This window comes from Oryctolagus cuniculus, chromosome 9, assembly GCF_964237555.1.
Source record: "Oryctolagus cuniculus chromosome 9, mOryCun1.1, whole genome shotgun sequence".
Classification (NCBI taxonomy): domain Eukaryota; kingdom Metazoa; phylum Chordata; class Mammalia; order Lagomorpha; family Leporidae; genus Oryctolagus; species Oryctolagus cuniculus.
In genome coordinates, this window is record NC_091440.1 from 119484631 (window position 1) to 119511820 (window position 27190).

Genomic DNA, 27190 nt, shown 5'->3' on the forward strand with positions numbered 1-27190 from the left:
AACACAAGATAGATAAATAAAAACATTTTTAAGAAGAAAAAAATTAAGAAGTGTCTAACAAGGAAAAATCACATCAACTGCTGTTGCTAATTTAAGAAGAACAGCTGAAAAGTGTCACTGGAATTAGCAACACGGAGGTCAAGGGCGCCCTTGACAAAGACTTGTTTGGTTCCACTATAAGGACACACGCCTGATGCGAGCTCAGTGAGTTGTAGGAGGATATTGACTTATCTATCTGATATAGTTTATTTGCATAGTGTGGATCAACTCTTCCTCAACTGACATTTCATTTGCTTTGTAAAAGCCAACTTAAAACTCTGTAAGTTATTGCTAAAGAAAAGACCTTGAACCTGCTGGGCAGGAAATTCCAGGTTTTCTGGCAACAATCAGCCCAGATCAAGACGATCAGGGAAGGAGCAGCAGCAGCAGCACAGACCTTGTTGCTGAACGATTCCCAAAACTAGCTGGAGGCATTGCTGTAAAACCCCCCAAACTGTGTCAGCTCGCCCAACACGCAGAAAGCCAATCGCTGAAGACAGTAGGTATTTACTGCAAAGCACAGAGCAAGGAGCCGGCTGCTAGTGCTTAAATCCAGGACTCCATGAGGAGTTAGGGGTGAGGGTACTTCTACACGGAGACTGGGGCTGAGACACGCGTGATCAGCTCGTGACCAAGTTCATGACTGGCCAGTGGTGCTCATGACCTTCCCTGGTTTGGTCAGTGATGCCGTGCTCTTCAGGGAATATATGGTGGCCAGGTGGGCTCCAGCTGGTCTGAGGGTTACATGCAGGTGGCAGTTACATTCTGCCAGGACCTGAATTCCTCCACACAAACCACCCCAGGACAACACTGGCCATCAAGGTCATTATCTGTTGGAGAAGCAAATGACTCCTTTAGTCTGGTGACTGGAATCTTGCAGGGCCAGCTGGCTCACTTCCTCAAGGCAGTGAGTTCCTCCTGATAAGGGACAGGCAGGGACTTGGGACTAAGGGAGACACAGACAAGAGGCTGGGTCCTCTTTACATTAGAGGGCTTTGGTTTCAGAACCCCCATTTCTTGTTACTTCTCAGTCCTAACACCACCACACAGTCTTCATCAATGGCTCTATTCCTGGTGCATGACCAAAAGTTTTCTGGTGGGAAAAATTACTAATTTCTCTGGCTTTCATGAGAAGTAAAGGAATGCTAGTTTCTTGCTGCCTTTATTGCTGCTACGGAATGGTGACACAAGTGCAAGATAAAGCCATGAAGAGACTGTCTCCACCACACTCTGACCTGATACAGAGGATCTCCACAGCTAAACCTGAGACTAGGGAGTTTCCTGACAACTTCCTCTCCTCTGATCCTGAAACACCCCCAGTCACCCCATAAATAGCATGAAGCAGTCAGAGTGGTCGTCATCCCTATTCCCTCAGGAGTGAGGAAGAAGAAACAGGGGGCACTGAAACTGAACCCCCACAATGTAAAAGCAGCACCCAGCCAATTGCCTGTCTCCTTTAGTCCAAGGTGTCCTAGCCTGACCTGTATCAAAGGGAATTCATTGACTTGAGAGAGTGGCTCAGCTGGCCTTACGAGGCTCTAATCACCAGACTCAAGGAGAAATTTGCTTCTACAATAGGTACCTCATGACCTACCAGGAACTCAGACATAAGCTGATCCTTCACCTCTCAGCCCCAGTATCAAAGTCTAAGAACCTTCACCCCAACTCCTCATGGCGCCCTGGATTTAAGCACTAGCTGCCTGGCTCCCTGCTCTGCACTTTGTAATAAATACCTACTTTCTTCCACCACCCCACTGTCAGTGATTGGCTTTCTGTGCATAGGGGGAGCGGCCCCGGTTTGGGGGTTCTACAGCAATGCCTCCAACCAGTTAGGGGTGTTGCTTAGCAACAGCTAGGGTGCAAACATAGTCCAATTTTCAAACGGTGAGATGATGGGATGGGGGCCATGAATCTCCCCTGCTTCCTGTCTTTGCAGGGAGAAATCTGGAAAATACTATGGCTTTTGTTCTGTTAGAGGAGATAATACTAGCATCATTAAATTATAGACGCAAAATGGCATTTATCAATGCTTTCCAGGATGGGATAGAGTTAGTGTTCTCCTTTTTTGGGTATGCTACACAGGAAGATATTTTAGCCATTTATTTTCAAATGAATATAATTTTTACAGGAAGTATTTTGATTAAGGCACTGCATGCTATCTTTTCAAATACATCTCCTTGGACTCATGGAAGAAAATATCTACTAGGTCTGAGAATACAGTACATTACAACACTCCCTCTAGCATTAGCAAAATACTACTCAAAATAAAAGATTAGACAGATTAATTATAATGATGAGTTCAATATTTTTCAACTCTTGCTAAGTCACTCACTTAAAATAGATCTTTGTCCAAATTTTTTCAGCTATATACATTCCATCTGTTAATGGCCATTTTCTTAATAACCACATTATATTAACCATCTGGATTCAGATTCTGATTTACCAACCCCTCAACCTCTCAATACCTCACTGAAAATCAAGCATGACAACAACTATCCATCTATTCCCCAAGATGATTGTAAGAATTAAAATGAATCATGGTACATCACCAGCGAACTCTGAAGTCTTATCTAAAATATGGTATTGGTACATTATTATATACCAACAACACTAAATTTTGGGGGGAATTATCATTGTATTTCTAGCCCAGTATAAGAAGTAGTCTATCTTTGTGCAACACATTTTTTATTTCAAAGATTTATACTTTGAACACAATATTTTTCATTGTTGGCCCTTTGGAAGGTCTATCTACTACTTCCGTCAGGCAATGAGTTTGACATTTTTATAGGAGTCATTGCAGGCAGTATATCTTTTTGGCTCAACATCCTCTATCTGAACTAAGCACACATCAGAGGATCAACAATTTGTCTAATAAGGGAACTGTTTAATCATCAGACTTCCATGGAACATCTCACCCATTCTCGGCAGTGCCTGAAAGTCACATCCCCACATGTTGTAATGGGTATATGAATTAATCTCCACATAGGCATAACAACATGAATCTCATCATTCTCTAAAAGAAATTAATAAAGCCATGCAGAATTTTGCTTCTGAGATACGCCTTTCTTCTCATCTTCCACATCTGTATCACCTCTGCCCCTTCTGAAATAGCCCTGATACTAACATCCCTTTTCATTCAACAACTGCTTGTGAACATCTATTATGGGCCAGGAGTTGTTGTGGAATCTGAGAATACAACAGCGAGCTAAACAGACATTTACCTCACTCCAGAGCTTTCAACTCTAACGTGGAAAACAGAACTTAACAAACACGATGGGGACATTCAGAGTGCTATACGGCTACGGGGAAAATCTCTCTAAGGAAGTAATATTTGACCCGAGATTTGAAGTTTTTAGGCATAAAAAAGAAGTCGAGATTTCTAGTCTATTAGATAATTTTAGGAAGTTTTTTTTTCTTTAAAAAAAAAAAAAAGCAGTCAAAAACTGTTTTTCAGATTTTATGGCACCACTGAGGGTGAAAAGGATTATCCCAGGCTGGAGACTTTGGGAAACAAACTACAAATGCTAGCTGTGAAAACAACCCTGGTAGACAATGAGACTTCTGGAAAGAACGCTATTAAAATCTGAACAATCAAAATCCTGACTTCTGTGCTTTTCATAAATAGTGCCAAGCATCCTGGGATGGCTTTATGATTAAGTGAACGGAGCATTATTTACCAGAGCCATTGCCAGAGCTCAATATCTCACCTCTTCCCTCCCTGCAAATGCAATTCACGCAGGCAATAAAGAGCTAAGAAACAGCAGAGCCAGCACTGCGACTTCAGCCCCTGGCACCTACTCACCGTCCGCCCGAGACATAACTACACGTCTTGAATGATAACAACACTGCCTTGATAAGCACCTGTGTTAACCGCCACGAAGCATGAATCACTGTGGCGTCTGGGCTGATCTTAGAGGCAAGGGAAGAAGTACAAAGTGCATGGAGAAAAAGCAAAAGAAAAACAAAACACTTACTACATGGAGAACTAATAAAACAGTTCCACAATAACTATTTTCACAGGATTACACAACATTTTCTTACGAGCACCTCTGATTCCAAATGAAGTGACAATAAATAGTCTGAGAAGCAAAAGTAAGTAGCCACAATGAGCATCAGGGGCTGATGTAAAATCAGAATCTGAGACTTAAAAACATTCTATAGAACCAGTGAAGGGCAGAACCACAGACTAGGGTGCAGGCCATAACATCCTACATCCAAGTTGAAAAAAATAGCTAACTTAAATTTAAGTTTCTTGGGAGCTCCAGGGCTCCAAAATGTTTAGAATCTGAGAAGTAATCACTAGGAGTCTACCAGTAGAGGAATTGTTAGAGGTTTCAGGTTTAGAAGAATTATGAGTAATGGAGTGAATTAGAATATACAGTATTAATAATAATTAATAATGGCAATTAAATATCTGTGCTTTCTAACGTTATCTAAGCAACAGACATATTTTCAAAGCTCTCTGCTTTTGAAGATGGCAACAAAAGAAATCCATGTTTCAACCTTAATACAGGACTCACATCAGACTGTTATTATTCCCACCACAGTTTTCTATTTCAGTGTAAGTTTCTCAAATGCTCCAAATCAGATTTGCACTGACCTTCCTCTTGATTCCTCTCCCTCTAGCTTCCTTGCACCCCAGCTCTTGTTTTACCCATAGCCGCATCCATTGCTCTGTTGCTTTTATGTTGGGGGAGCACCAGAACTATTTATGAATAACTACTGGCCTTGACCTTTAAAATGTTGAGAACACCCTAGCTCATTCTTGTTGATTTTGTCACACATAAAACTTTTTATGGGATGATGAGTTCATGCTTATTTTCTCACCTGACAATACAAAGGAAAACTGGTTTGGGGGTCTTTTTGTCAGTGTGTGTGTGGTGTGGCTGTATAGGGTTTTGCTGTTTGTTTGTTTGCCCTACTTCTTGCCCTCCAAACTCCTGGGAGAGCAAATTTTCCTTATGTGGCTGTGTCCAGAAGCTAGAAAGACCACCCAGCCATTCAGCACCGAGACCACCACCAAGTGCCACTATTAGGAAGAATCAATGTCAGTGTTACATGTGGGTCTCCAATCATATTGGAAAAGCAGAGATTTGCTTTGCAAGCCTTCAAAGTGGCCTGGAAGGCTGTCACCACCTACCACCTGCTATTAGTCACTATGTCACAACATACACTTGCCCTTCTTGATGGAAATCTTAAGTTTCTGTCCCAAAGATTAACTCACACATCTCATCGTGGCACTCGGACCTACTCAGTGTTTATGTACCCTCACCCTCATAGCCACATGGGCTCCAACACATAATTACACTTCACCCACACATATAATTTAATTTCTTGCCCATATGTTAATTATATCCTCAACATAGGCATCTAAATACACCCCCCTGCCTCACATCTAATTACAGGCCCCTTCTTATGAATGTAATTACACCACCCAGCCGCCCATCTAATTATGCCCGCTCCTTGACATATTTAATTGCACTGCCCTGTTCAACAACCTAATTACTTTCTAAGCAGTGTATCTAGTAAGCCCCGAACCCTCCAATATTCTTCAGACGCTCGTCTTTTTATCTCTGAACCCAACTACTTCATTAGTTCAACTAAGGACTGGCTACTTCCCACCAGCAAATTCCTAATAAGCATGGTGCCCAGCTAAGCAGGCAAAGAAGTGACAACTTGCAGAGGAGTCAAGCGCAACTTCAGTCCTTCCCAGGAAGCAAGCTAACGAGTACTGGCTTTTTCAGTCATTTAACTAGCCCCTTGGAAGTCCAAATTAAAATTTCAGCTGTTTTTTCCCTGCAAGCACTTCCATAAGCATTTTTATGATGAAAATACTCCATAATTATTTCATGTTTTTCAGAGTAAAGCGCTTCTCATTATAGATATTTAATTATTGAACCCTTAGAAAAACATTAACCCAAACTTTCCCAGGGGATATATATTAATAAGTACTAATTATGCAATATTTGCAGATGTCTGCCATTCAAGGATGTTGAACTGTTCTTCAATTACATTAAAACAAATTTCCAAAAAGCTGCTGTTAAGGTTTGCATTCCCCATTCCTCTAATAAAACCACAACTCTAAAAAGATAAATTTAGCGTTATTATGCTTTCAACACAGGAAGTATCTCAGAAAACTGAATGATGTGAATATTTACATATTGGCTACTACTTGCCTTGTAAAATTTCTTTCACAATCCATTATCAAAAATAACACTTAAAGAGTGGTTCTTTTCGTCATGCAGTTAAGACACCCAACAACCCCCACTGGAGTGCTCGGGTTTCATTCCTGGCTCCAGCTCCTGCCTCCGGCCTTCCGCTAATGCGGAACCAGGGATGCAGTGGCGATGGCTCAAGTAATTAAGTTCCCGCCACGCATGTGGGTCTGCTGGTTTGAACTCCTAACTGCTAGTTTTGCCAGCCGCAGGCATCACGGACATTTGGGAATGAACCAATGGCTGGGGACTGAGTGTGTATGTGTGTTTATCTCTCTCTCCCTCTCTCTCTCTCTGGCTCTCAAATAAAAACCTATTTTTTAATATAACACTCAAGCATTCCAGTGAGTATTTTGTATATTTCACATATCATCTGTTATCCTGATAGAACCCCATATAGTATCATTTCATGCAACCATTTAGTAATTTCTGAAATGTTTCACAGTCCATTTCAAGTTAACTGAAATGTATTACTGATGTTCCTGACCCATGAATGCCAAAGCTGTGACAAGCACCGGCACCTATACTTCAGACCAGAGGTTGGCCACATTTCAAAAGTCCTCAAAACTGTTGTGTGTGTGTGTGTGTGTTTTTTTTTTTTTTTCTTTTCCATGACAGGAAGGGAAGGAACTATGAAGGGCATGCACAGCATTTCAAAGACAGTGGTCACTTGTTCTTAGCAGCAGAGTGAGCAGACACAGGAAGTTCTAAGCTTCATACTATTACAGACCTTGCACTTGCACTTCTATCACTCAAAGATTTTTTCTCTCTAAATACTCAAAATGCATTTTCCTGTTTATGAACACCACCTGTGGCCTGCCCACTTGCATCCCAACGCTGGCTCCCATGTTTCCTCTATGATCAGTAGCAAGCTGTTGAATCACAGTGCCTCGTCCTCCCATGTGTCACAAGGGTACTAACTCTAGTTGTTATGAGATTCAAACGGTTATGCCTGGCTCAGAGAATGCGACTGGCAGCTGTTATTTTTAACTTCGATGGACCAACACTGTCTCAGCAAGACAGGCTTGAGATCGTAGAGTCATTCTAACTCAACACTCCCTTCCTACCACTCTAACCCCAACCACTGCAAAGCACTTCCATTCCTCCCCACAATGTGTGTGTGTCCGTGAATAGTAAAGGCTTATTATTTCTAGGTATTTATTACTTCTAACTGGCTCCTAGTTCTTACCCATCTTCAGGCCTTCACTCTAGCATCCTAATTCTCTACAACAAAGGCTTATGAGGCTAACTCTACTAAGAAATGCACCATATTTTCCCTTGTGCACAGACAAAAGTAATTGAGATATTCACTAAGGCACCTGGGACCCACCAACACCCCAGATTTCCTGTTCTTTCAGCTGCCACATTAAATATGCATACACCCAATAGTTCTCCCCGTAAGGATCTTACTTCCCTGTGTTTCCTTAAACACAGCCTCAATTTCTTGCCTCCGTGTTACACTGAAGCTGCTGTAGTGCCAGCTCCTTCTCCTCTCCCTAATATCCCTCCTCTCTTCATATTATCTACGCAATTATTTTTCACCCTTAGAATGTGTGACGTGTTTTCAGGTATTGTATCCAAGAAGATCTTATAAATAATGCTCAAAGTATGAAGCAGATCAGAGACACATTAGAATTCATTTATGCTCAATGAGTCATGAGAATTATGTATTAAAGCTGTGCACAGCGGCTTGTAAACATACGTGGAATTGAATCAAATCATTCCTTCAATACTTCAGAGAATTTCAAACTTATTGTTGATTTGTTTTGAAATGGAAGCCTTTTCTGTTTCCAAGTTGTATGCAAAATATCCCTACTGAAAAGCAAAGCCAGAGAGAAACAAAAGCAACTGTGCAGTTAGAGGTAAAGGCAGGCACCCTCCCTAATCTCCTGGTCTCTCATTTGTTTCTGGAAATGACACTTAGACACCTCAAGGGGTTTGACAGTACAGAAAGACAATAATGAAACTCCACTTGTTCAGAAAAGAACAAACGACAAACACCAAGTGAATTTCAGTTAAGGATGCTTGGAAAGAAAATTTACTGAGTGCCAACCAATAAGATCTCTCATTCAGTGTTTGCTTCACTAAGAGATGCTGTGAATTAAGACACCTATTTTGTTTTCAAGTAAAAATAGAGTGCAATTACTCAGGAATGCAACAGATTGCTAAACCGTTAATCCAACTGAACAGATCAGGCACGTGAACTAGCAGACCTGCTCATCAACTATCTGCATTCAAAAAAAAAAGAGCAAATCTGAGACTGATTGTCTCGTATCTATTTTATTCCATTAAAAGATGAAGAAATCAAGCAAAGGCTCTGGGGAATACCTGATACTCCTCTGCTGTCATTCACCAACTTTCCGAAAGAGATCTGTCATTCTTTCTTGCTGAGAAAAGGGGAAATTGTTTCCAGAACACTCCTGTCTTCCCAGGGTTGCTCCCTTAATTTTCTTCCAGGACTCCTCCAACTCAGCCTCAATCAGCTGAATTCAGTAGCATTAAAATTTCCAACCCACACTCCATCTTCTGCTTTTTTCACCCACTTTGCCAGGACTATCTTCTCACCTTTGTTCACAGCATGGTCCACACACTGGGGTGCCCACATCACCTGGAACACACACTAACGGTGCACATTCTTGTTCCCACTGCAGCCCTCCTGAAACAGAATCCCTGCGTAGAGCCTAGAAATTTGAGATTCCTCTATGCAACTCATGCACACAATAAAGATTGTGACCCAGCAGATCCTGCCATCTCATACGCGTGAATAAGGACTTTCCTCCACAGAGCTTTGCACGACCAGTCTCATCTCCTACCGCTGGTATCCACATCCTGTCCAGCCACAGCGCAAACTTCTACAGCACCTGCTGTCCATACTACTAACCAGACACTGTGGGCGCTTAGCATGTGATAGCACGTTACAAGCTACCGTTTTGTTCACCATCTTCCATAAACGCAGAATGAACCCCCAAAGGGTATAAGCCATGTCTTGTAACTCTATGTATCCTCAGAGCCTACCACAGTCGATAATCAGACGATTTCATTGATGGATTGGTTGACTGACCCCATTCCTCAGGTCACCAAGAGAAACGACAAGAACCTAGCAGAAGAGAACACAGCAATATGCTCACTTTTTCAAACCACTAACATGAAGGTTAAGGAAACTGCTGAATGATACACAGATGAACTCAATAGGTTTTTTTTTTTTTTTCTCTTGCCCCCCCCCCTTTTTTTTTAGAGTGTGGAACACAGGAGCCGAAGAACCAAATGCCTGCAGACTTCAGGCAGGTGCATAAATGAGTGGGAAGAGATCAATAAGGAGTACTAGCAACTGTGGCAAATGGAGGATCAAGATCTCATCACGACCTGTTGATGGGCATAGAAGCCAGTGCTGCCAAATATTCTGATTTGGTTTCCCCAAGTGATAACAAAATTCCATATTTTAATGTGATTTCTCCTAGCTTTGAAATGTTGATGCATAGTTCACATTCTTCTAAACAGTAAAAGCCAAACAAAATCCATTTGAAAGCCAGATGTGGCTTGCTAGTAGCCAGAGTGCATATTCCACTCTAGAATCAAAGCCTGGCAGAACTAATTTATTCTTCAAGTAGGTGGTTAAAGAAGAGTATATATCTTGAGTTATTCAGAAAGACATAGAAAAATACGTGTTTTAGGGAACTTTTAGCCAAAGATTGGAAAAGAATCCCTTCTCTTTGCCAGGATCAAATGAAATAACCATTCGTTGATAAGGTAGTGAAAAATTCAGCATTCTAAGCGGCAAATAGATATCCAAAATATTTGGAAAAGATCCCCTAATTTCTGTTCAAAATCACTTTGAGTAACATTCAGATGTCAGCACAGTGGTTTTTCAGCCCTCTGTTGCTGAATCCTCTCATTCTAGACAGTTGTTTTCTAACCACAATGGGGTCACTTTTCCACAGCGTTGCAACATACGTGTTCATTTAAGAAGATACGACAGACACCTTTCCATCTTGATTTTGTTTTTTTTTTTGTTTTGTTTTTTTGTTTTTTTGTTTTTTTGTTTTTTTTTTTTTTTTTTTGACAGGCAGAGTGGACAGTGAGAGAGAGACAGAGAGAGAAAGGTCTTCCTTTTGCCGTTGGTTCACCCTCCAATGGCCGCCGCTGCAGCCGGCGCACCGCGCTGATCCGATGGCAGGAGCCAGGATCCAGGTGCTTTTCCTGGTCTCCCATGGGGTGCAGGGCCCAAGCACCTGGGCCATCCTCCACTGCACTCCCTGGCCATAGCAGAGAGCTGGCCTGGAAGAGGGGCAACCGGGACAGAATCCGGCGCCCCAACCGGGACTAGAACCCGGTGTGCCGGCGCCGCAAGGTGGAGGATTAGCCTATTGAGCCACGGCGCCGGCCCTTGATTTTGATATTAGCAGAGTATTCTGCTGTACAGGTGGTGCCGAGAGTAACCAATCCCTGAATGCTAAATCACTTAGCTTGTTCCCAACTTTTCACTACAATGCGCAATACTGTCAGAAGCATCTTCATATTGTGGCAGATCCAGACAGACAGACACAAAGGATGGGATCAGCTTACTCCCGTCTCTCCTTGGATAGTAACAATATTTTTTGCGTATTGTAAGGCAAAGCACTGCAACAGAGCCTCTCTGAGATGCCCTTTTAAACAAGCTTGCCATGAGCAGCCATTCCACACAGGGCTCCTCCTGCTGCGTCTGGCCAGATACATCTAACACTGGCACTGCCCAGTTATTTTCTGCAGAGAAATCCTCACACACGGAGTTGCTGGGTGAGAGGCCAAGCATGTGTTAAGGCTTCTGGTGCACGCTGCTAAATCACTCATCAGGACGACACCAGGTTTCCTGCCCCAGTGTGCCTCAGAGTGCCCATGTCTCACCCTCCTCATCTGTCTTCCCTGAAACTTGGGTAAATCAATAAAAATTAGCATTGAGTGTCCACCCATTTCCATAAGAAAACCACAATGGGACCTCCTTATACAGCAGTACAGCTGTTACAGACATACCAGAGGAGACACTCTTTTATGTCATAATCATTCTATGGTGTGTTACTTAGTATGAGAGAAAAGGTAGTACAACCGAACAGTTAAAATTCTCAGATTTTTTTTTTTCACCAGGCCTGAGTTCAAATCCTTACAATCTCATCATGGAAATCATGGAACCAGCTCATTGTCTATGTGTGAAATAGAGACAATAATACCAGCTTCATAGGTAGGCGTTATCCAGGTCATGTATGCCACTGATCAAAGAGCCTGTCACATACGTAGAAAGTCCTTAATACACCATAGCTGGCAGAGTATACTCATCAAACCTAGTCAGACTATGAACACATAATTAACCCACTCACTGCCTGGTAGATTTTCCCTAGTATGTTTGATTTTTATTAATATTTTCTAGAATTTAACCTAAAATGTTACATGTTAGGGACTTACTTAAATGAATTTACCTATTATTTCTCATGTAAAATGAAAACACTGAATTAAAAATACAGTCCATGTACTGTTTCTCTACTAAACAGATATATTTCAATTGAGGGACTTCTGTAAGAGTTGTAAACAGTTTATATATTTTTTAAAGATTTATCTTGATTTCTTTGAAAGAGTTACAGAGAGAGGTAGAGACAGAGAGAGAGAGAGGTCTTCCACCCACTGGTTCACTCCCCAGATGGCCGCAACAGCTGGAGCTAAGCAGATCCAAAGCCAAGAGCCAGGATCTTCTTCTCGGTCTCCCACATCGGTGTAGGGGCCCAATGACTTGCGCCATCTTTTACTGCTTATGACAATCCAGAGAGCTGGATTGGAAGAGGAGCAGCCAGGACTCAAACTGGCGCCCATACAGGATGCCAGCGCTTCAGGCCAGGTCTTTAACCCACTGTGCCATAGCGCCCGCCTCAGCAGTTTATAGGAAATTGTTTTATTTGTGTATGTACTGGCCTTGGAGTCATAATTAGTGCATGGCAATATATTCAAAATGCATTAAAGTGTCTTTTCTCCTACGTATTTGGCCATATGCATCTGTATCCTTTCTTCACTGCCACCCATCTATTTGCAACTGTGGCACAAGGGGGTATGGCTCCTTTATGTCTGCATTTCCCATGAATACAAGATGCCCGTTTTCTTTCTAGTAGGAACCTCAAGAAAATGGATCTTCGGACGTTTTGTCAGTAGTGGTTCTGATGATAAATTTGGCTCACATCCCCCTTGACTCTACAAGAAGAAAATTTGCATTGACAGGATGATTTCTGAGGCTAGCATGATTTGCTTTCAAGTGCATCACACACAATGCCAAGTCCACAAGAAGCTCTGGCAACTGACGGTTCAGTGATGGCCAAATCCATCCTCAGGACTTCTCAAGCACATCCGAATTGGACAAACCTTCACAGCCAGATGGAAAAATAGCACGGACACTCTGCATTTACACATATATCTCAATTATCCCTCAGTCACTTCCTCAGAGCGCAGGTCATGGAACTGACCCCCCAGTCCTGGAGAGTAGACCAGTTAGGCATACAAAGGATAAGATCAGATGATGCCCGCTCACTACCTGACTTCAAGGTCATTACCACACCTCTTAGCCTCCCTCGACTTCCTCATCGATAAAACTGGGGGTGGAGAGGCAGACAGTATAAGAAACCATCTGCATGGAGTTATTAAAATGATGAGATGAAATGATAATTATGAGAAGCACCAAGCCCAGAACTCTGAAATCACTATTAATATGTTTATTAATCAGCTATTAATACGTTTAAAGTATGAAAGCTCCAAAAATCACATTGCTCTGGTCCCACCCTGTCTTATGTCATTTCTGTGATGCCCTCTTCCCTACGCTGGCCCTTCCTGCCCACCTGTTCCCTACACCCCGCCACTGCTCCGTCATCTTCTCCCTACCATCTGGAAGAGTGAAAGTTTACACACCTTCAAGGTCCCCAAGGTACCATATAAACCTAACACACAAAATATGCTTCCTTTAGGTGCCCTTTTCTTAAAGACACGGCATAACATATGCCAGCACATCACAACTGTTTTTATTACCGTGACAATAGTCAGCTTGCTCCTGCCCCCAGGTCTCCCAAGCCTCTCTTCCACTACCTCACATATTATTAATCCTTGCCACTAAATGTTTATATCCCATAGCCCAAATATTCACCTTCTAATCCTTCCTTGCCTCTACTTGAGTGTGATGCCAAAGCCAGCCCTGAAATCATACAACACCTGAAGAAGTTAAGGGCTGTGACTGAAGTTTTAATCTATTTTTTGGCCCAATGGATTCTGACTTTTGAATATTGCAGAGTATTTTGTGACTTTTCTCCCAGGGCCATTCCCTTGTAATGCGATTATAATCTGAAAAAGCCATTCGAGGGGATTACTGAATTTGTATCCTCTAATTCCCAAAGAGTCACAAAGCTTTCCAGCCGAAGGCTGAGTGTTCTCACTGGCCATATTCTACAATCACGCCAGCGACTACAATCTGGCTGAACTCTTCCTCCTATAAAGAGCTCCAAGGGGTTAAAAACTTACTCTCCGGTCTGGCAAGAACCGGAGCTTGGTGGGAGCTGTATCAGCTGGCTTGGTTGCTAAACATATTGGCTCTACAGTGCAACAAAGAGGGGGGGAAATGTTTTCTTCCACCCGATGAGCCAAGAGAACTCAAAAACAGGCGGGAGGCAGTATGTTAATTTAAAAATACAAATCCCACTCATTTGTTTTGGTGCAGGAATAGCTGATAGTTAGAAGACTGGAGGAAAGAAAGAGTATGTTGGCTTCAACACAGGCACCGAGGGCCTGGGATGACAGGGAAGAGACTCAGGAGTCAGTTCAGCTTTTGCTTCATCACCACACTCTGCCATTTAGCTCCAGCAGGGGACAGGGCCGAGACGGGCCGAGCTGACACCTCTGGCTGGGATTTTACATCCGAAGCAATTTCCCTCTTAAAGAGTCTCACACGATTGATTTCAGGGCAAACACCTGAGACCTCACATTGATGGAGAGCCACACGAGGAGAGACACACAGCCCTGGCCACAAAAGGGGCACACCCTGTCTGACATCGCCACAGTCTCCCCCGGAAGGCTTTGGTCCCAGGTAATCATTTTGAGCTTTCCCAAGCTGACTGTTCCCAATTTTCTCCTTGGTATTTCTTCCACCAAAACATAGGCTGTACAGCTATGGACACAATTGTATAGCTGGACACAAATGGCGATTGTACTCAGAAAAAAACCAAGCGGCCCAACTCACTCATTCATCCCTCCAAATCCATTACATGTCTAGTGGATCCTAGGCACTGCGCTTCAACCCTACAGCTCCCTACACCCCCACATTTAACACTCTCCCTAGGAGCATCCAGCTAGGGAGAGAGAGCCCTGAATCAAACATTTATACAATCAAAAAAAAAATAGTCAAATGAAAAAGTAAATAGGATCACATCAAGAAACTTCAGACAATGGAATATGAAATTGCAAATGAGAAGTACCTGGTACTATAGGGAAAGATGCCAAGGAAATGATACTTACACAGGACATCCGGGGTAAGCCTAAGTTAAACAGGTCAAGAGCAGACAGGAATCTCCTAGGAAAGTTGCCAAGCTCTACTGATGCATTATGAGGAGCTGAGAGGCTAGCAAGGCAAAGCGTCAAGAATGAGAAGGAAACTCATGTTGGAACCACAGGAAGAAACCAGCCCTGGGGTCGGTATTGTGGCTCAGCAGGTTAAGCTGTCTGGGAGCTAGCATCCCATAGGAGCACTGGTTCACATCCCGGCTGCTCTACTTCCAATCCAGCTCCTGCTAATGTGCTGGAAGTTCCCTGATAAAGTACCTGGGAAAAGCAGCTAAAGATGGCCCAAGTGCTTAGGCCCCACCACCCACGTGAGAGACCCCATGAAGTCCCAGGCTCCTGGCTGTGGTCTGGCCCAGCCCCAGTTGTTGTGGCCATTTGGGGAGTGAACCAATCAATTGATGATCTCTCTCTCTCTCTCTCTCTCTCTCTCTGTGTGTGTGTGTGTGTGTGTGTGTGTGTGTCACTCTGCCTTTCAAACAAACAGGATGACTTTTAAGAAAAGAAGAAACCATTCCTCAGGAATTCATAGGCCTTAAGGAGTCACTCTTCATCCTAATATCAATGGAAGATAATCAACATTTTAAGCCTAGTTAGGGCATGGTCTGATCTGCATTTTAAAAAGCTAATTCAGGCTGCAGGAAGCCAGGCAGGAAGCCCAGCAGGAGACTTTTAGAATTCCAGGCAAGAGCACTGAGGCTTGGAAGAGGATGCTCCAGGCCCGGATGGGTGGGGAATACACACTAAAATGTTCTTCAGCTCTGCTGTGGTTCAAATGCATCCACAGAAACTCCTTTTGGAACTAATGACTGTCATAGTATGAAGTGGCTGGCTTCTAGGAGGCAATGAGGCCCTGACGACCCTGCCCTGGTGAACAGATCCCCAGGTCATCACAGGAGACCTGGACGGAGCACCAGGCTCCTGGCTCCAACCTGGCCTGCCCTGGCTGTTGCAGCCATGTGGAGAGTGAACCAATGGACGGAAGATCTTTGTCTGCCTGTCTGTACGTCTTCCTTCTCAATAAAGTGAAAACAAATAAATAAAATTATAAACATGACAGCAGAAAGTAACGAGGGGCAGAGGTAAGAGGGTAGGAGGTGAAAGTTGATGTCATTTGCAAAAGCTCAGATCTTGGAGACTATCCAAGCCACTGTAGGGCATTTCTGCTTTATCCTATGGGAATAACCAAGAAGGATTAACCGCTCTAAAACTGGTCCCCCACAGACAGGAAAAGCAAGTGTCATCCTGTGAATTCGTATGGAAACAGCTGTGGTATAGGGCTTACTGGTCTGTAGCCCAATAGTCCCATCCTGCCAGGGAAGAGGTTAGCCCTGCCCAGCCATAAGCTGCCATGAGGAATCTTCTTCCTAGACAGCTGTCATTCATTCACCTGCATCTTCAGGGCTTGGACTCTGGCTGCCAATCATGGTGACAGAGATTTTCACCATCCACAAACACTCAGCGGATAAGATGCATCAAAGCCGAGGTACTGCCGTGTTCTAGTATGGTTTTATCACAGCGTCTGAGTCAGGCCAGTGGACAAGCTGATGCATCCCTAAAGACAATTAAGAAGCCCAGCACAGTTTCTGGGTCCCTTTCCTGGAGTCCAGAATGACCTAGAATTTCATGTCTTTTAATAGTTAAAAAAGCAACTAAGCGAGGCCAGCACTGTGGTGTAGCAGGTAAAGCCACTGCCTGCAGTGCCAACATCCCATATGGGAGCTGGTTTGAGACCCGGCTGCTCTACTTCCAATCCAGCTCTCTGCTATGGCCTGGGAAAGCAGTGGAAGATGGCCAAGTCCTTGGGCCCAGTACCTGTGTGGGAAATCACAGGAGGCTCCTGGCTTCTGGCTTCAGATTGGCCCAGCTTTGGTCATTGCAGCCACTTGGGGAGTGAACCAGCGGATGGAAGATCTCCGCCTCTGCCCCTCTCTAACTCTGCCTTTCAAATAAGTAACCATAAATAAATCTTTTGGGAAAAAAAAAGCAACAAAGCTTCTGCAAGCTGCTACTTGTTCTTATCCGTGAGCCTTCTCCAGGAACACCGCCCCAGCAGGCCCAGGAGTGTGCCGTGGGGCCACCTGCTCCCTGGCATGGCAGGTGGTGAGGAGTCACACAAACAGGCTTTTACTCTGCTAAGATAAAGTTGGCCACAGGGTGGAGGATGTTGTAGGGAGCCAAGTTCTTAATAGTGAAACTCTTCTAGAAGCGCTCGACTTAGTTCAGGTAACTGATGATAAACCTTGGACTTCCACAGCGAGGTAGGAAAAGGGTGGATGAATTCAATACATATTTAGGAAATAAAATTAGATTTGGAGAGTGAGATTCAAACCTAAGACCCAGGGGTCCAGTTCAAGCGGCTGAGATGAAGACACTGTCATTACCCGGGACAGAGAAGATGAAGTAGGGAGCAGGTGCAAAGCTTACATCTGAGTCTCTCTGAAGTACAGAAACTGTGGACACTGAGGACAGCACCCAATGGGAGCAGGGACTTGATCTGCTTTTCCTCACCATTATTTCCCGGGAACTGGTACAGTCCTTAGCAACAGCAGCAGTTGCTCTACAAACACCTGATGAGTAAGAAGTGACTGGAGGGGCCGGCATTGGGTGGCACAGCGGGTTAACACCCTGGCTTGAAGCCCAGGCATCCCATAGGGGAGCCGGTTCTAGTTCCAGCTGCTCCTCTTCTGATCCAGCACTCTGCTATGGCCTGGGAAAGCAGTAGAAGATGGCCCAAGTCCTTGGGCCCCTGCACACATGTGGGAGACCTGGAAGAAACTCCTGGCTCCTGACTTCGGATCAGCACAGCTCCAGCCTTGTGGCTAACTGGTGAGCGAACCATTGGATGGAAGATCTCTCTCTCAGTCTCTCCTCTCTCTGTGTAACTCTGACTTTCAAGTGAATAAATAAATCTTAAAAAAAAAAAAAAAAGAAAGAAAGAAGTGACTGGACACTGCTGTATATTGGACCACCAGTGGTGCTGATAGCAAAACACACTAATCCAGATGATAAGCCCAACACACATGAAAAAGCATTTTGGATGCATCAAATCGTTAGTTTAAATTTAGTTTCAACTCTGTTTTTGTTTTGTAGGTTCGCAATTTATGCTACACTTTGCGGCTCATACAGAAGTGCTGTATTTTTCCCAGAGTCAACAAATATCACTGGCCTTTGAGTTGAAAAGAATCCCCCATTAATGCCCGCGTTAGGGATCCGGACACGGAAACGCCAGTTTTCACTGACACTGGTACAGTCCAAGTCTATGCTAGGAACTTTACAAATTATGGCTCCAGAGTTACTAATACCCTGTGAATGTGCAACCTCTGAGGAGTGGATTGGGTTCAACACATCCATGAAAGCAGAGCAGACCAAACCCAAGAAATAGAAAATTGTATTCAAAATGAACAATGATGCATGTTGTATAAGGAGCTGTTGGCCAGTGCTTTATTAATAGCAAAACACCCCAGGTGAAGAAATTATCAAACTTCTCAAGGCACCTACTTTTATTTAATAAGCAAAGAGTTAAAAGTCTGAATAAATCTAAGTCTCAGTACACGGAGAAAAACTTAACGAGAAAAATCCTGAAAACCATAATTTTCAGAGTATAAAATGTCTTATACCCAAGAAGCACTTAGATGGTGTGGGCTTTGTAGTGCAGCAAATTCAGTCACCCTGTGCAATGCCTACATCTCATATCAGAGTCCTGACTTGAGATCCACTTACTTCAGACTTCCAGTCCAGCTCCAGGCTAATGCTCCTAGAAGGCCAACAGATAACGGCCCAACTACTTGGTCACCTGCCACCCATGTGAGAGATCCAGATTTCCTGGCTCCTGGCTTCAGCCTGGCCACCCCTGGCTGTTGCAGGCATTAAGGAGTGAACCAGCAGATAGAAGATATTTCTCTCCCCTCCCCTCTCCCATCAATCAATCAATCTTTTTTTAAAGCATTTATATTTCCTTGACGGCATGCAGAACTTGACTTGTAGCCCATCTGTCTTACATTTTCTCACCACACTTATCCACTCACCTATTTTTCTGCCAAGCTTCTAATCTAATTTCTAAATTAGCGATTTGCCCAAATTTTCTTATTCACTTAGTTTTTCTTCCCTCTGTGCTGTTAGCCTGTACAAAGTAGACAGAGGACAGGAGAAGAAATAAATTTGTGTTTTCACTTGAAAAGTGTTAGTGCTCTATCTGGCCTAATCCTGTACCTCCACATCTATCCCAAACCCACATCTGGGGCCACTGCAGACTCAGACTGAACCCTGGGAGATATGGGTCAACCTTGGCATTTAGGAGAACAATTAGGGGTAATCAAAGTCATAAGAATCACCAAGATACATAAGAGCACCTTTTTTTTTTTTTTTTTTTTTTTTTTTTTTTTTTTTTTGGACAAGCAGAGTTAGACAGTCAGAGAGAGAGAGAGACAGAGAGAAAGTTCTTTTTTCCGTTGGTTCACTCCCCAAGTGGCCGCTATGGCCGGCGCATTGCGGCTGGCACGCTGTGCTGATTGGAAGCCAAGAGCCAGGTGCTTCCTCCTGGTCTCCCATGCGGGTGCAGGGCCCAAGGACCTGGGCTATCCTCCACTGCACTCCCGGGCCACAGCAGAGAGCTGGACTGGAAGAGGAACAACCAGAACAGAACCAGTGCCCCAACCTGGACTAGAAACGGGGGTGCCGGCGCCGCAGGCAGAGGATTAGCCTTAGTGAGCTGCGGCGCCAGCCATGAGCACTTCTAGAAGTTCAGGGAAAACGGAACAAAAAAGTAAGTTTATTGTGGTGCGATAACATTTGAAATCCATGCATAGCTTTTTCACAATATTCAATTTCCAGAAACTTTCTGAGGCCCTCGTGTGCTTGCACTGTGGTCCACACATGCAGGCACGATCTAGTGACCTGGCTTACGTCTTATGTACAAAACACTGCCCCCAGATCCCTTCCAAGTCACATCAAGTTCTGGCAACTGTGCTTTCGCCCTGTTTTCAACAGCAGTCCCTAACTTTGACCCCAGTACTGATGACCCCATCACCCTGTTCACCAAGAGCCTACCTTGATAAACCATCAGCCTCCAAGTCTCTGGACAGCGGGGACTCGCCATCCTCTGGCCAGTATCTCTGGCAGCTGCCAGGGGCCAAAGCTCCCAGCTTGGAGCCTAGGAACCTGAAGGCAGTGGCTATCTCATCTGGATCTCTGGGCACGGCTCCATGCATTCCCACTCCTCCTGAGTTCTGCTCTCTCTGGGCGTATCACTATGCTCTCGTGTATCTTCTGGTTATTAGCCACAATTGCCTATGGTGAGACTATAAACACACTTTTCTGTACTTCCTTTTACCACCCACAACTACACAGACTCCCTATTCTCACTCCCACTCCCTCCCTGAATCCTGCTGGCAGTGTCTTGCTTTAGGATCTGTCTCAGATCCACCCAGTTCAGAACCCTGAAGACAACATCACTCACAGTCAGTCCATGAGAGATGGGAAGAACATTGTGCTCTCTCACATGTGATCAAAGGATTACAGGACAGTTAGAGGGGGGAAGACAGTGAACTGACTTCAACACAAAAAAATAAAATTAAGAAATCATTCTCTGTCTTCATTTATACATCCAGATTCCTTGATCAGACTGAGCCAGAAAAAATTCGGTGTTAATCTGATAACTCTGGGTAAGTTAATCAGATCCACCAACAGGTACTGGAAAGACTCCCACCAAAGTTAAGAAGTACAAATGAGTCCATGAACAGAAGAAATGACACAGGTGTCCTGGTATCCCAAACAGATGCTCAAAACTCAATTGAAATCAGAAGGAAAACGCTTTTCTATAGTTGGACCTTTACCAGTAGGAAGAGCCAAGATGAAAAAGCTCATCAAAAGAGAAACCGGTAAATGTATACCAACTTTTGCTGCAAGCTAACAGCCTGGCCTACCACCCAACCTAAGAAGAAAATGCTCCCAACACGTGGAACTATGACACCTCCTGGAATAGTTATCAATCCTGTCGGTCTACCGGATGGGATTTGACTCAGTGGTAATTGGTGTCATGCATTCTTTCTGAGTGTTTCTGGGATTCTGGAAGCCTGAGCCATAGCCAAACTTTGCACTAAACTTTCAAGTCAAGTACTTTAGAAAGGCTTGTTCATGACAAGTTAGGCCACTCCTTCCATTTGTTTTCTATTCTGTTCTCAACCCGCCACCACCTTTAAGACTTTATAATTTTTAATTATTTCTAAATTTGAAAAACAGGACAGGGTACAGTGGATTTCAGCCCCACTGTAGCACTGTGTCTAGTCACTGGAATTTCTTTCCCCAGGAAGACAGCAGTGTCTGGAGTCTGAGTGCAGATCCACTCTTCTCACCTCCTCAGTCACAGAGCCATGTGAAGAAGAGTGGATATCGATCCATTATTTAGATAAAAGATCTTCAAGGAAATTAATAATTTACTTCCTGTGGTAGCTTTAGTTTATCAGAACCATTATCTAAATACTGTGACACACATGTACAATTGGCAGACTGTGTGGCACTCTCTGCTGCTTTGTATTTCTCTAAATCCCAGGCTCTGCAGATTTATTTCTGCTCTCTCTCCAGGAAAATTGACTGCAATGCTCCCTCTTTCTTTTTTTTTTTTAAAGGTGTTGGTTTTCGCCATTTCCTCAAAAATGCCAAGAAAATGCTTAAGTCAATAAATGCTTCAACAGCAAGTAGCAGAAATAACATATGTTTATACAGTGCCTTCATTACAAAGCACTTTTACAACCATAATTTCATTTTACCTTTGTTTTTCAGAATAATGCTGAAATATGAAACCATATATTATTCATACTACTTATCAAATTATAAGATTCAGGCTGAGAGGGGTTATATGACTTGTCTGGGATCATTAATGGCATCACAAAAAGGCCAAGCCCCAAAGCCAGGTCTTAAGGCTCCATTCGCTTCCTGGGTCCCCAATGCTGGCATGGAGCCAGGAATGGCAGGAAATTATCTGAGTTACCCAAAGGCGGTGGAACCAAGTCCTGGACTCCAATAATTAGGAAGCAATGCACAAAGAATAATTTTGCTTCCCTCTGAGAATCTGGTTTCTCCTCTTAAAAAAAAAAAAAAAAAGTCACAATAATGTCCCTTGCCTTATGAGTTCAGTATCAAAGGGAAATGACACGATTACATAGGATGCTGTAGCCTGCATACCCATACCCACACTCTATTTTATCTCCCAAATGCATGCAAAACAAATTTCCCCGTTTCTTCTGAGAGTATTTTTATAAGGACAATGAAAAATCTCAAATGGTTTTAAGATGACTGAGTGATAATGATGATTAACAATCCTCAAATCCTCATGTCTTTTAAGGAAATAAACAATAAAATCTTTATGATCACACGAGCTGGGTTTCCCATCTCAGCCCCTCCATCTGTCAACTCTGATATCTTGAATAAATGCCTTAATCCTTTTCAGTTTTAGTCTCATTCAAGAAACAGTGATAATGAGAATCATACAGAGTTGCTGTAAGCACAGAACAAGATCGCAGGTTAAGAAACTGAGCCAGTTGAGGTACAAGCAAACGCAGTGCACTTGGCTAGGGTGGAAACACTGACCTTTCCAGCTTCCCTTGCAGCTAGCTATGCCCATGCAACTCCATCCTGACTGATAACACCTAAGTAGAATCGGTCTGGATTTCCTCTTATTCCTTCTTCTAGCTTGGATCCAGGAGCACGACTGGACAGCTCCTGGGCCATCAGCTAAGGGTAGATGAGCAGAAAGACAGCAGCCTGGGGGCTTAAGGGACTGTGCAGCCATCTTCTAGCCCTGAAATTACCCACTCCCTAATTCCTTATCACCAGAGATTCAAAAAGGTCACACATGGTTAAGCACATTGTCCAGCCCCTGACCCAAAGCAACCACTGCAACACTAACAAGATAACCTAACGCAAGCCTGGAACAGATCCACGCTCACTGACATTAGTCCCCTTCATTTCCTTCCAGTCAAAAAGCTATCTGGGGAAAATAATGACAATAATGTTGATTAGTAAAAAAATCAATCTACAGCCAAGTGCTATAGATTATATAGTATGATCCAAATTTCAATTGGGGAAAATAAAGAACATGACTATGAAACTCAGAAGTGTTCAGGAGCTTTGACCAAACATGATTATGAAGGGGAAAAATGCATTTTCATTCTAAGAAGGGCATTTTTGACCAGCTACTTTAACATGTCCTGCTGAGTTTCCCCACAGGTCAAGGACACAAGGGGTCCCAGCCCAGGGGAATACAGCAGGGAGCCTAGGGCCAAAGAGGTGAAAATGAGCGTGCATTTGCATCCCTCATGGGCTTCTTGACACATGGCCTTGGGTGAGCATCCGGAGGAAGCAGGACTGGCCTACTTTGTGATTTATATCACATGACTTCAGCACCACGCATGCGTGTGGTGAGCGACTACCGTTTTATTACACCAAAAGGAAATATTTTTCAGATTATATCAGCACAGCTGTGGTTTCTCCGAGTCTTACAACTCCCTTGCTCATTTCTAAGGAAATTTATGCTCTTCCTGAGCAATGTGTTTTGGACAAACTAGACTTCGTTCAATAATTCCTGCAACACTGGACCATGCCGGCTTGAAAAGGATAGTCCTGGCTAAGCAGAGAAGAGCTAACCTCTGTCCAGGGAACATGGCATTCTCAATGTGAATAATCACACCGTCACACTCTTCTCCAACGACACAGGCACACATGTCAACACCGCATGTTCTGAAAAAGACTTTGCGGTGATTAAAAGTTGGCCCTTCACACCTAATAATATCCAGCAAACATTTCACCAGAACATGTTTACAGTGCCCTTGGGAAACAGCTACGTCAAAATATCCTGCTGGGGCAGGTGATAGCTCAAGCACTTAAGTCCTTGCCACCCACATGGGAGACCAAATTGAGTTCCAGTTCCTGGGTTTGGCTCCAGTCCAGCCCCAGCCACTGAGGGCATTTGAGGAGTGAATCAGTGGATAAGATCTCTATCTGTCCAGCCCTGTCCCTCAAATAAATACATAATTTTTAAAAATTATTAGAATGTCCTGCTACATTTTTTTAAAAGATCTATTTTATTTATTTGAAAGGCAGAGTTACAGAGAAGAAGAGATAGAGAGAGAGAAATCTTCCATCAGCTGGTTCACTCCCCAAAGACTGCAATGACCAGGGCTGGTCCAGGCCAAAGCCTGGAGCTTCCTCTGGGTCTCCCATGTGGATACAGGGGCTCAAGCACCTGGGTCATCCTCCGCTGCCTTTCCAGGCACTTTAGCAGGGAGCTGGATCAGAAGCGGAACAGCCAGGACTCGAACTGGCACCCACATGGAATGCCAGTGCTTCAGGCCAGGGCCTTAACCCGCTGTGCCACAGCACTGGCCCCTGCTACATTTCTTATACTTTAAACAAGGGTACTATAGTGCTCCAGTCCAAGTAGGACATCGCAGGGAAGGCCGTGTATTAAGTGGGAAGCACTGCACTGGACACAGAAATGAAAAATCCCCTGCTCCTTGGGAACCTCACAAAATAGTACTGTAACAAGCAGACATGGACTTTGGAAAACTGGAAAACGGACACATTTGGTTATACAGGTAACTGTTATATGTGGCAGAATTTAATAAATTTGAAAAAGCTATAAAGAAGTTCAGGGAGGTCGGCACCCAAAGCACCCCACTTCTTTATTGCATCTTGACAACAACCAAAAAACAGTAGACAAAAGGAGACAAAGGAATAACAACCTTGACAGCTGACGTATTGAGTATTTGGGGGAACGTGTAATGGCACAGGTGTACTGCTTGTGTTAGAAACTAAGGAACTTGATCATTGTTGTTGGAACTTAGTTAAAGGAGGGATGCTTTGCTCACAATGATAGTATCAAACCTAGCCCAGTCACCAGCACTTGTAAGTCATCCACATGCATTGTTTCCTCCCACAGCAGACACAAACGAATCACAAAGCTACCTGACAACTGAGACTGCCAATAGCCAACCGGAAATATCTCACTAAGAATGAACCACAGGAAGGCAGGCGTTTGGCACAGGGGTGAAGATGCTACATGCAATGCCTACATCCCATGGCGGAGTACCTGTGTTCAAGTTCTGCTTCTAATTCCTGCTTCCTGCTCATGTGCGCCCTGAGAGGTAGCAGGTGATAGGCCAAGTACCTGGGTCCCTGCCACCCACATGGGAGACCTGAATTCAGTTCTGGGGTTCTGACTTTGGTCTGGCCCAATTTCAGATCTTATAGGTGTTTGGAGAGTGAACCAGTCAATCAGAGGTCTACCTGCATCCATCTGTGTTCTTTCAAAAAGAAAAAAAAGGAACACTAATGGAGTTAGGGCTGAAGGAAGTACATCATCCTTTTTATGATGCAAACTTTTTTTCTGGAATTTCTATAAATATTGTCCATTCAGAATCTCAGCAGAAAAATACACAAATAACTTAAAATATTCTACCCATTGAAATGGTTCAGCCTTTCATAATGACTGTGCACACAATAATGTAATGACTCCTGTGTCCTATGGGAAAAAGGATTTCTTCTTCATTATTCAGGAATGTTTGCTTGGGCTTGCCACTGGCAAAAAGAGGCACAGAATTCATTTGCAAACATTAAAAGGGGAATGCTTCCTACCATCCCACTGCTGCAAAGGACAGATAAGATAGGAGGCTCGTTTATATTTATTTAATCAACTCTTTTAATCTATTTTCCAACACAGAGATAGAAGTCAGTTGATACGAATAAAAGCTCCCACCTATAAAAAAGCCTCTTTTGAATTTCTTTTCATTTTTTTTCTGTTGGCCGAGCTATTGAAAACCGTTTCCTTATCTCACATCACTGCATAGCAAGTTGCTATCGGTTTTTATGCACAGAAAATCCCGTGGATTGGCTTACCCAGCTGCCTACTGAAGCTTAATAGTTATGCCTCTCCTGTATGCATTTGCAACCAGTGTTTGAGGCGAAGATTCATCTTTGCCCATCAATTGCACCAGAAGGAGATTTGGATGAGAATTGCACCGAGGTGATTGTGACCATGACAACGGCAATGGCAGTTGAGGGCTTCCTTATCCTTAGAGCACGGTTCTGGCACTAAGTTCTTGCCCTCAGTAATTCCAGGAGTCAACCTCTGCCTCCCAAATTTCCATTCTTCCAATGACTTATTAAAAGTGCCCAATTCCCTAGACAGAATACTTTTCTTCCAAACATACCTCAGGGAGACTTATTACCTTGCCTAAATCCTGAAGAACACAATTAGATTCTTCACTGCTCGGTCTCAAGATACAACATAGGAAGCTGTGTCACATGAACACCAAACATCTAGAGAATCATCTATAGTTTACAAGGCCCACAGACCTGCATTATCTAACCCGGCCTTTACAGCAGTTCTGTGTGCTCCACAGGACAGGGACTGCTCCACCCACTATGCAGGGGACAGCCCTGTCCCTCTAAAGAGTGAAGCGACTTATCCAAGACAATTTAGTAGTAAGAGATGGGTAAAAAAAATTCAACTCCATTTATGACTTTTAGTCATTTCCTTTGACACTAAGAAGCCTCCTAAGTACACATGAAGAGGAGAGAGAAGAACATACAGATGACGGCAATGAATTAGACCCCCTATTTCCTATTATTTTAAATACTCCTACTATACTCAAAATATTATGTTAAACTCTAATATCTCAAATGAGCTAGTAAATCTAGTCTGTTCCACAGAGGGCCGTGTTGAATACAGAAGACACTGTGCCTCAACTCTATAGAATCCCCCTTTTAAAGACTTGTTTGCCACTAACAAAGATACATAAGAGGTCAAGTTGTACTTTCCAAGTCTGACCATGAGTTGTACCATGATACTGGACCCTTTCTGTCTAAGCTGACCAAATCCGGAGTGGTTGCAAGACTTGGAAAGGCCAAGGCTTGTTTCTTAATTTGTCTTTGATGGCAATCTCACTTAAAATTTGAACCCCAGCCAACTAGGGCTCCCTCAGCACAGAGACTTTGCTTGTCCCCCTACTTGCTGCCTAGATATATTTTAGTAAAATACTTTATTTCCATGCTCAGGAAACCAAGAAGTAAAACATTAAGTAAGCAAAGCTTGATTTAGACCACTTCAAAAGTGGTCAAATTGAATTCCTGCTTTCCACATCCACCACTCTTCCACTTCGGAGGAGTCATCTGACCACAGGGTTCACATTCAAGAATTCTGAAAAGTGTACATCCAACCATATGGTCCCCGCTTCCTGAGAGCGGTATCAGTTCTAAGAAAACATTGCAGTCTCACAAATCCTCGAGATCATTCCTCAGCCAACCTCGAAACACAAGACCACCACAATTCCCTGCCCTTTCTCCACTTGCTTCCTTTAGTCTCATCTGACTCAAATCAGAAGGGGTAA

The 27190-nt window shown here is 43.5% G+C and overlaps 1 protein-coding gene across 1 annotated transcript in view; it reads right to left on the bottom strand.

The window, feature by feature from the left end:
- The window catches only part of ST8SIA1 (ST8 alpha-N-acetyl-neuraminide alpha-2,8-sialyltransferase 1), a 140796-nt gene that overhangs the window by 70645 nt on the left and 42961 nt on the right, over positions 1-27190 (bottom strand). The window lies entirely within an intron of this gene.